The sequence below is a fragment of the Gadus macrocephalus genome, chromosome 23 (genome assembly GCF_031168955.1).
Source record: "Gadus macrocephalus chromosome 23, ASM3116895v1".
In the NCBI taxonomy this organism is placed as follows: domain Eukaryota; kingdom Metazoa; phylum Chordata; class Actinopteri; order Gadiformes; family Gadidae; genus Gadus; species Gadus macrocephalus.
This window is the reverse complement of record NC_082404.1, coordinates 5827585-5839740: the sequence shown is the minus strand read 5'-3', so window position 1 is coordinate 5839740 and position 12156 is coordinate 5827585. Positions and strand designations below refer to the sequence as shown.

Sequence of the window (12156 nt, the reverse complement as noted above, 5' to 3'; positions counted from 1 at the left end):
GGCCTAATGGAGAAATTCATCAGTTTTAGTACATTGCGGACCATATCACCAAGACTAGCATGCAGAGCAAGGTTTTCTACATAGAACATTTCCCTCTGTACACTTTCCATAATATCAGAACCAGTTGTACGCCAAGAGGCCCACTCATTATCCTCTTAAGAGGATAAGTTACGGTGGTCAGTAAAAGTATGCAAATTGTAAACACAGACGGAAAATTGAAGTAGACCCCAAACACCATTGCTTGCTTGGAGATAAATCTAAGAAATAACAGTGAAATAAAGACTAATATAAGTACACACAAACACACTTGGGAGAGACAAACACACACTTGGACGAACACACACACTGACACTTGGGACAGACACACACACACACACACACACACACACACACACACACACACACACACACACACACACACACACACACACACACACACACACACACACACACACACACACACACACACACACTTTTTGCTTTAGACGTCTTTGACATTGCCATTGTCTTTGACGTTGCTCTTCCTGCCTATGATAGTAACTTGTCATCACCTTGGTCTGGTGAGGCTCTGAGGAGGATTCAACTGGAACAGTCCCATCCAAATGTGAAGTGCAAGCGACGGTATGAATGACGACCTGTAATAAAGCCCAGCTGCCTTACAGAACAAAACACTGCAGTGACCGGAGCGCGAGGCCACCGTCGCACCACAATTGGTGATTCTTCTCAAACTATTTGCCGAACCCTTGTGTCTCTCCCATTGCACCGCAGCGGAACAACAGAGTCAGGCCCATTCACAGAGGGGGGAGTCCCTGAACCGCCGGGACGGTACTGGACAGGCCCGTCCTGTCTGGACTCTTCAGACCTTGCAACAACAACAACAAGAGTCAGGTTCATTCCACAGATAAATACGAAATTGAACACGCCCGTACCACAATCATTTCCACCCACCAACATGACCAACACCACCACCATGACCAACACCACCACCTCCACCACCATGACTGACACCACCACCTCCACCACCATGACCAACACCACCACCTCCACCACCATGACCAACACCACCACCTCCACCACCATGACCGACACCACCACCTCCACCACCATGACCAACACCACCATCCTCCACCACCATGACCGACACCACCACCTCCACCACTATGACCAACACCACCACCTCCACCACCATGACCAACACCACCACCTCCACCACCATGACTGACACCACCACCTCCACCACCATGACCAACACCACCACCTCCACCACCATGACTGACACCACCACCTCCACCACCATGACCAACACCACCACCTCCACCACCATGACTGACACCACCACCTCCACCACCATGACCAACACCACCATCCTCCACCACTATAACCAACACCACCATCCTCCACCACTATAACCAACACCACCACCTCCACCACCATGACCAACACCACCATCCTCCACCACCATGACCGACACCACCACCTCCACCACTATGACTGACACCACCACCTCCACCACCATGACCAACACCACCACCTCCACCACCATGACTGACACCACCACCTCCACCACCATGACCAACACCACCACCTCCACCACCATGACCAACACCACCACCTCCACCACTATAACCAACACCACCACCTCCACCACTATAACCAACACCACCACCTCCACCACCATGACTGACACCACCACCTCCACCACCATGACCAACACCACCACCTCCACCACCATGACCGACACCACCACCTCCACCACCATGACCACCATGACCGACAAGACTACAATGACCACCATGACCAACACAACCACCACGACCTCCACCACCATGACCACCAACACCACCATGACCACCAACACCACCACCTCCACGACCGACACCACTACCTCTACCACCACCAGAACCATGACCACCACCACCACCACCATCATGACTGACACCACCACCACTACCATGACCGACACCACTACCACCAACAGCGCCATGACCACCACCACCACCGCAACCAGGACCGCCACCAGCACAACGACCAGCACCTCCACAACCACCACCACCCCCATTACTGACACCCCCACCTCCCAACCCGACTGATGGTTCATCCAGGCTGAGCCTCAGCCGTCCCGTCCATAATTGGTGTGTAAGAGAGAACAGGCGTCGGCCCTGAAAGTGCTTTGAAGTGTTTATCTTCCTGTAACCGTGGGACCCACGGGAGGCTGCTAGTAAAAAAGAAAAGGAAAGAGCGTGGGCAGGCCGGTGGTCGGGGGCCGACACACACACACGGAGAGAGAGGGGGATAGGGGAAGATTGATAGGGCGTCTCCGAGAGTGACAGGCAGATGGATCGCATGGGAGAAAGTCGTGGAGAACCAAGAGAGAAAGAGAGCCGGTTCAACTTTTCAAGGACACTTCAGAGGTGATTTCAGAAACGTCGGCGCTGATCAAAGCTGTCAAAGTGGAGATTTCCTGCCCAGGAGAGTCCTGAGAGTTGGCTGCAGTGGCCGCTCAACACGGGTGATTCTTGTTGGTTTTTCAGAGAATAGGCTGCTATTGATGGGTGGGAGGGGTCATCACACCCTTGACGGTAGAAGTATGGGGCCGTGCTCGAAGCCGCCCTTGTTTAAACAGCTATGTAATCACCGTGAAATGAATATCAGCTCTTACACGGTGATGAATATACTCATCGACTGGAAACATGACCGTATCCAAACTGAATGTGATGAAGTGAGCCCTTACATGCTATTTAAAGCCCTCTTAAACACAGGTGTTGTAAACAAAAAACGAATTCCAGAACAGTTAGGCCATAATGGTTTTTGACTCGATGTAAGAATGAAACGACCCCATCACCGTAAATGCACCATGTACGGGTGTTAGTGAACATTGTCCTGTTTTAGTGGTGAATTGTTTTCTTTTTCTTTCATTTTTCAACTGAACAAATGACACTACCAACCACCACAGATTCAGTTCAGTTCACTGGACTAAAAAACAAAAGGTCAGTCCTGTGTGACTCAACACAAATCCTGCATCTACTGTGGAACTCACAAGAACACAACACTGCCTCGACCTCATTCATAAGGGTGGATGAGCGTCACGCATCTTAACAAATCAAGACAACAATCCCACAGATGGGGAGAGGCGTGCAAAGAGGAAAGGGGGCCAGCCCACACAAAACACTGCACGTCAATACGTATTTAAACAAAAATACATTCAAGAAACCTCAACCCCCACTTTGTCTGCTCCCTGGACCTGTGAGCCATCCCTGACTCATCTGGTTTCACAGTGTGTTAGCCAAAACATCTTTCTCTCTCTCTCTCTCTCTGTCTCCCTCACTTTCTCCCGCTCTCCCTGTGCACCCCCCCCCCCCCCCGCCACACCTCTTTTTTAACTGTCACTCCCGCGCAAACATCCTCCTCATCCCTTTCTCCCTTCCACTCCGTGTTCCTCTGCTTCTACATCTGCTATTCCTCCAGATGTTACCCGGTGTCACACACACTCTCTCTCAACCACGCAGATACGCACACACACACACACACACACACACACACACACACACACACACACACACACACACACACACACACACACACACACACACACACACACACACACACACACACACACACACACACACACACACACACACACACACACACACACACACACACACACACACACACACACACACACACACAGACAGACACCATTAATCCTCAAGTCTCAGACCAGCGTCTCCCTCGCTCCAATCCATCTTGGCTCATTCCCTCCTCCTCCTCCGCGCGGGGGAAACAGGTATCTGGATACGAGGGCCGGCCGGTGACACCTTGTTTTCAAAAGGAAATGACTCATACATTAAAGCTGCTCCCCGGCAGACTGTGAAGGCTGTTGACATATGTGCAACCAGTGCATGTGTCACACACACACACACACACACACACACACACACACAGACACAGACACAGACACAGACACACACACACACACACACACACACACACACACACACACACACACACACACACACACACACACACACAATGACCTAGACCTGCACAAGGAAAACACAAGCAAACACACTGAAACCTCAGCGACCACACACACACACACACACACCCCCTGACGGGCACTATGAACACACAAACACTCCCTGAACATACACAGACACGCTGAGCACAAACAAACTGAACACACACACACATGGACCTAGACGTGCACAATGAGCACACACACACACACACTCCCTGAAGCCGCACACACACACACACACACACACACACACACACACACACACACACACACACACACACACACACACACACACACACACACACACACACACACACACACACACACACACACACACACACACATGGCTGATTGGTGTTGCTGGTGGAAGAGGCCACACAGAGCAGGCTGCAGGATCAATCACAGATAATCACCCAGTTGACAGCTAGCAGAAAGGAAAAGAGAGCGATGATAGGGACCTGGTTAGGCAATACCCAAGGTATCCTATTTAACCTGCCGATCACATGGCATGTCAGACTATCAGACACCCTTATGTTCTTCAGCTAGGTCCTTCAAGGATTGTTTGATCTACAATGAAAGACTGAACGCAAGGGTAAAGAGTGTGCAGTATGTTTAACCAACCATATCTATTTTTGTAACGTAAACAACATTAAACAACGACAAAATCTGTATGACCTGCAGAATATTTCGAGGCGCACCAATAGTCACATACCACGTATGCAGGAGGACGTATAAATTGTGGGTCTAGTTATGCCGGCGTCCCAGACAGACAGCGGGAGGAGGCCAAGGGCACGAGGGCAGATAGAGATACTGGTGTGATTACAGGCTGCGCTTAACAGGAGGACAAAGGCTAAGGGAAAAAAATAAACCGCTTTGACATTCCTCCTACCGAGACTTTACGACCATGGGATTCTGTGTTTGTGTGCTCCCAGGCACTGTCTTGGCTTCAAACCGACAGGAAAGAAGAACGAATGTGAAGTGTTTCCACTTGAAAAAAGCGAGTCGACGACACTAGCATGACTGCGAGGAGATTTTCTTTCTGATATATCGACTGCACTATTTGTTGTTGTTTTTAGAGAGAGAGAGAGAGAGAGAAAAAAAAAACTGGCGGTCAGGAAGAAAGAAAAAGGGTCCAGGAGATGAAGTCCAGAAAGCGTTCACACGAAGTGAATAAAAACAAAGTCTGATGGTGAGTTATAAGAAATCCAACGTCCTGGAACACTTCCACCGTCCAGAGAAAAAGGGTTTTATTGACACAAACCAGGCATGACATGACTGCGCTCTTCTAAGATTTCCTCCTCACGCACAGTAGAGTTTATGTTGGGCGGGGGGGCGGGGAGTAAGTAAACGATAAAAATCTATTGTTGAGTAGCCGCCATGCTAACTCCCAGATAAGCGACACGCGAAGCTGGTTTCAGTCTGGTGGAGAAGGGATCCCTGCCTATGAGGGCCCATTCAGCGGGGCCAGGCACACTGTCCCAACCTGTACGCACGCGAAGCCGTTGAGCGTACACTCAGGGTACCAAAAAAAAAAAACACTAGACTCGACTCATCACCAACTATTTTAATCCCAGGGACGTGAGTGGCCCAACGTCCCAACCCCGGCAGCATCGCTCGCGCTCGAGCAGAAAGCTTTGGCCGTCGTCTCCGGTTAGCAACGGCTATTGTTTGATGTTTACTATGGTGGTGGCGGAGCTGGCGTCGAGACCGGCGGTCGGGGGGGAGATGACAACGGTGTGTTCCCGACCGAAACCGCAGCGTTGCCGCGGCTCTGATGCGCAGCCACGGCCCCTCACAGTAGATTAGGATGGCGTGCACCGAGTGACCGATTGCCCACCTGACCCCCCGAGGGCCGGCCGGGCTCTCTGTTGCCCCGGAGGAGAAGCTCTGTCACCCAACACGGTGGCCTTAGCGGTCTCTATGCTCAACACAGTGTACTACTGGTGCTCATTAAAACGCATTCTAATTGGAGTGTCCAGGCCTCGTAGCCATCTCACGGCCTCCAGCCCTCTCATTTCCTCGTCGCCTTTCACAGCTTACACAGTTTAATTGTAACGTGTGGTTTGTAGGAACCTAGTGAGAAAGTATTGCTGCTTCATATTTTGTTTTAATTATTCTGGCTACGTTGCTTTGTGTCTTTTGTGCACCAGCCTCACCACGAAATGTCCTTGTGTGTGCAAAACAACTCAGCAAAATGTACTAACTCCGATTCAGTTTCTGATCCTAAGAGACAAATAGTTTTGAGTAGAGATAATTTTTCATTCAGGGTTACCTGCGGCAAAAACAAAAGGCGATTCGGAGGAGAAATTAATGTAGGAATGAAGGAAATATATCTTCTCTGAATCAAAGGAAAGACCTTTCCAAGTCCATTTGCGAGTCTGTTCATTTGTGAACCTAGATGATATTTTCAAACAAAGTACACAAAAACACATTAGTTGAGTTGTGTATTACTTCCGAATTGTTTCCAGCACATCGTTCCTCAGCAGTTGGGAGTGTTGAAGGTAGCCTACACACGCACGGCAATGAAAACGAATAGGGCTATAAAGCTTATTCAATTACGGCCTTAAAACAAGGGACACGTGAAAAGAGGAAATTACCGCTTGCAAGAGGAGACGCTAGTAAGTTAACTGCAGGCATCTCCTGATCTTATCTCTCTCACACACACACACACACACGTCGCTCTGCCGCAGTCACAACTTCTTAAACCTCCCAGCCTAAACACACATGTGTACACACACACACACACACACACACACACACACACACACACACCCACACACCAACACACACAAGTCGCAGTTGCAGCGTCTTAAGCCTCCAAGCCTAAACACACATGCATCTACACACACTCACACACACTTGCACACACACAAACTCACACACACACACACACACACACACATACACAAAACTCTGTCTCCTTCGAGTCACTGCCAAGTGTCCAGGCCTCAGCGAGTCTCATCGATCACAAGAGTTTCCATCTGGAAAATACAATAAAGACATGTTTTATTTCTAAATATAAAACAAAACACAAGGTGCTAAGGAGGTTCCTTAGCACCACTGTGCTGTTTTTGTTCATGTCTTTGGCAGCTTTGTGCATACAGTAGTGTAGTTGTGTTTAAAAGGCTTCTTACAGCGACGGAGCATTGGCCGTACACACCTCTCCGAGCGCCCCGAACTAATTAAACCCCTCCACAGGCCCCTGGGTTGTTGTCTGAGCACAGTGTGAGAAGGACAGCGTACGGGACTTTTAGTTATTTATACAAACCTAAAACACGCATAAACACAAGGAACATCAAGCCTCACGCTGAGAAGGTCCATTCACAATGTGTGAAGGGATTGAAGACATACAAATATCACTTGGAAAGCCCCAGTCGTTTTTCACCCCAGACTGGTCGAGGGGAGGGATGGAGGCCGGTCGCTATACAGAAGGGGATTTGAGTCTGGAGTTCGGAAATTCGGCTTTATGAGCGATCCCGCGGGCCCTGAGGTGGCGTGGCACACTGGCTTATTTTAGCCCGACGACCTTTGAACCTGAGCCCTGCTGCGTCATAAATCAAAAATCCAAGTGCCCATTGAACTGTACATCAGAAAAACAAACAGGTCGGCAGCCATGGTGTGCGACAAGGTGCGCGTTTGTTTACGTTAACGGTACCGGGTCAACGGCCTCCGAGAGGGGGCCGCCATTTGTCTTTTTATGTGCTTTAGCGTCACAGGACACACACACACACACACAGACACACAAAAGAACACTGACACAAACACACACACACGAACACTGACGCACACACACACACACACACACACACACACACACACACACACACACACACAAAAGAACACTGACCCACACACACACACACACACACACACACACACACACACACACACACACACACACACACACACACACACACTGACACAAACACACACACACACACACACACATGAACACTGACACACACACACACACACACACACAAATACTGACACAGACACACACACAAATACTGACACATACACACACATGAACACTGACACACACACATGAAAACTGACACACACACACAAACACACACACACACACACACACAATGTATCCATCTGGAGCCCCTCAACAAGCTAATGTAAACACACTAATCATGCCTGTACCTCACACCATTACAAAAAACTGGGGGGGAATAAACTTTTATTCCAAGTACTTGGACAGATCGAGACAAGAAGCGAGCCTCTTAAAGGAACCTGTATTTTGCTTGCGGGCCCCACGGCGTCCAGCTGTGTCCGTCTCCATCGGCCTGTCTAGCCCTTTTTAGGAGCACCTTCCCCCCCCAGGGCAGACAACAGCGCTGGGCTGTGTCCCCGGGCCGGCTCCAGAGACCCCGGGCCCCGTCCAGAGGACAGACAGAGCACTAAAGGAGCAGGAAGAAAACAGTAAAGGTCCAGGGCTAGCACAGCGACTCTGTCCTGGAGGGCAGCTGTCTCTACTCCCTCGACGAAACCCGCCTGGCCCCGCTGATAAAACGCCACAAAACACAACACAAACGACCACAAACAACAAACGACACCATCCTGGGACCATTGGACGTAGATCATTAACGTTTTATTGTCCCGCTGGTGAGGGGTGCCCCGGAGAAGGTGGGACAGCGAGTGAAGGGTTGTCAGGAGGAAGTGGAGGGGTTTGACCTGAGACACAGCAGTGTCACTGATTGTCATTCACCGCGTTGTAAAAGCGTCGCAAAAGGTAATGAATTTAGGTGGACGGCAAATACATGACCACACCACAAGTTTCGTAAATTTTGCCGATCATTTATGAGTGTAAGGAAACATATCAGCTCCATAACGACAACAATTATACCATTATCTTTACTCAGGAGCAATCAGGGACTTGAGTTTAGACCATCTCACGCAAAAGCATAGCGATTCATCTTGAATCGACAGTTCAACAATGACTTTATGAGGCCTTGAAAGGAAGCATAGCACGTCTCACCTGTGTGCCATCACCACAGGACAGAGCTCTTGATTCACTGCTGAACGGCCCATCACAGAGCGAGCCTAACAGTGGTGGTTATCATCCAGCTACTTTGATGATGGGCCACTGTGTTACCACCTCCATGGTAATGACCAATACACCACCATGAACCCCTGACCTCCAGCGAGCTCCTTGGTCAAAGTTAACGGAACGACCGACAATGCTATTTTTTCTAGTACAAACTACGTTTATTATTATTATTATTAGTGTACGAAATAAAACCAATTCTCCCTTTATTGCATTATCAAATTTAATACTTTGTAAAAAAAAAAAAAAAAAGGGTTAGGAAAGAAAAATACGTTTAATGTAGAAATGTGACTAATATGAGTAATATGGGACTAGTAATATGCTGCACGATGTGCTGTTTGATACATGGGTCGGACTATAAAATAGAAAGGTTTGCCTGTAACAACTTGGCACCTGCTCATTCAAGGGCAACAGGACAATTATCTACAAAGTAAAAGTAGTACAATCGTCGAGTGTAGAATATTTCAATATTCATTCATCAATATTTATTATGTCATAAATTATAATTTGACAATATAAATTCTGTGCGCGGGCCAACCGAAACAGGCGGTTATTATTAACACACGATGGTGACCGGCTGCCCGCTCCATTGTTTCTTCAGGTGTTACCAGCTTGTAATTTAATGAAAACCTTCTACATGTGTCCGCTCCCTCGCCATATAAAGTCATAAATCCATTATTCAAAATATTTTCATATCTCACTGCTGCAGGCTCTTAAACAGCCTGCAGCAGTGACGGTATATCGTAATATCTTATTATTATATAATATGGGAAACCTATGAGAAGAAACTGTGGAAAGATGTGTTAAACTGTGTTAAACTGACACCTCATCGCTCTAAACATGGTGAACACTATGGATGATCAGGTGTCATGTGACACGGTACGTTATTAATCCACCCGCAGAAGAGGAACTAAAACTCAAACCCAACGCCCCTCAGTACCACTGCTATATATACCAGTGTGAATACAAACCAGCCCTCCACACACACGTGCACACACACTTGGAAGGACAATCACACATAAACACACACACATTGACAGACACACACATTCAAACACACACTTGGACAGATACAGACATTCCGACGGACACACACCCCACATAAACACGCACACTCGGACGGGTATGCACACTTAGACGGACACACACAAACACACACACACTTGGATGGATAAACACACTTGGACTGCGACGGACACAAAGCCCCTTGGATGCACAAACATACAAACACAGATTTGGACCAAACACACATACTTGGGACACACAAACTTGGAGGGACTCACACATACACTTCGATGGACGCACACACACAAACACACTTGGGAGAGTCGGGCACACACATACAGACACTTGGGAAAGACACACACAAACTTCAACGGACACACGCATACACCTTGACGGACACACACACACACAAGCACGCAGACACACACACACACACACACACACACACACACACACACACACACACACACAGCGGAGGTGGTGTTTGTACAGATCCGTGCCGCGGCTCCTCCCTACAGCTCCGGACCCCGCCCTGGGGGTCTCGTCTCCCGGCGGTCCGCTAGGTAAACAGCAGCGGGACGGACGGCGTTCCGGACGCACCGCACCCTGACCACGCACGGAAAACACACACACGCTCCCCAAGGTGTGCGCAAACACACAGACACACACAGACACACACAGACACACACACCCACCGAGGGCTGGCTCTCGGCCGGGGCCGGGGACGGCCTGCTCCCCCACCCGGTCCCGTCCCCGGTACGACTTCCTCCAGTTATGAAGCCTCGTAAACACAGCGATACCAACAGGGCTTCAGCCTAGCCGGGAAGGCTGGGAGTGATGAGATAAAACACACACACACACACACACACACACACACACACACACACACACACACACACACACACACACACACACACACACACACACACACACACACACACACACACACACACACACACACACACACACACACACACACGAGTACGCACTCTGACTTCAGGTCGGCAGACGTGATTAAAATGTTAATGTTGTGCAGATGCTGATTTTATTACATTGTCACTCATGTTTATTACGATTACGTTATCATTTATTTATTATAATCATTAACTATAGGCATGTGTTAATCTCCCCTCTGGGATGAGAAACGTGGATACTATCTATCTATCCGTCCACCTAGGAATCCCTCCACGGCGTTCAACAGCAAACGCAGGAGAGGAACACGAAGTGACAACAAACACAAGAGAAACACGTCTCTGATGTCCACACAATCTGCCTAAGATAAAGGTTCTCTCTCACCACCACTGCCACCCGCCACCGCCACCGCCACCACAACCACAACCACCACCCAGCCACCCACTTCAATCCTTCCCTCTCCCTTTACTTTCTTGGCCAACAGGTCGGTCCATCTGTTATCCAGCTGGTGCAGAGGGGAGGGGTGAGGGAGGGAGGGGAGGGGTGAGGGAGGGGAGGGGAGGGGTGAGGGAGGGGAGGGGGGGTGGAGGGAGGGGAGGGGAGGGGAGGGGAGGGCTGGGCTGGGTTTGCTGCTGGAGCAAAGGGAGGGAGGGTGGGGGGAGAATAGCTCTATGGTGGTGAGGAGAAAGGAGAGGGAGCACAGGGAGGAGGAGAAGGTGGGCGTGGGGGGGGGGAGGGTTCGTCTGTTTCTAACTTTCTCCCATGCAGCGTTGGGAGTGACTCCCTGTAGGGCCTCGGGTCCCAGTCCTTGATAGCCCCTAAATGTCGTAGCGATAGAGAGACAGACAGGCAGACAGACAGACAGACGGACAGGACACCTATGTTTGTACGGTGGGAGCCTTGTGTGTCAACCTTTATCAGATTAGAGAACAAGGAAACCTGAATCTGAACGCCGTGGGTCGCCTTCGAGAGCTCGGTTTAAGATGGAATAAAAGGGAGCAAAAAGAAACACGATGAGGAGTGACTTTGAGGGACGACAGGCAGGAATGCGCTTTTGAAGGGCCCACCAAACCACCGTGAAACCCAAACGGCGCTGACACACACAGACCCGACGCACCGGTGTCACCAGCAGATTCAAACAAGGTGACCGGCGGTGGTTTTACGC

At 49.5% G+C, this 12156-nt stretch overlaps 1 long non-coding RNA gene across 1 annotated transcript in view; it reads right to left on the bottom strand.

The window, feature by feature from the left end:
• LOC132452869 (uncharacterized) overlaps positions 1-11450 on the bottom strand; it is a 48451-nt gene extending 37001 nt beyond the window's left edge. The window contains exon 1 of the long non-coding RNA XR_009524528.1: positions 11437-11450. This is a non-coding gene — a long non-coding RNA (uncharacterized LOC132452869). The remainder of the gene's footprint in view (positions 1-11436) is intronic.
• Between the last annotated feature and the right edge of the window lie 706 nt (positions 11451-12156).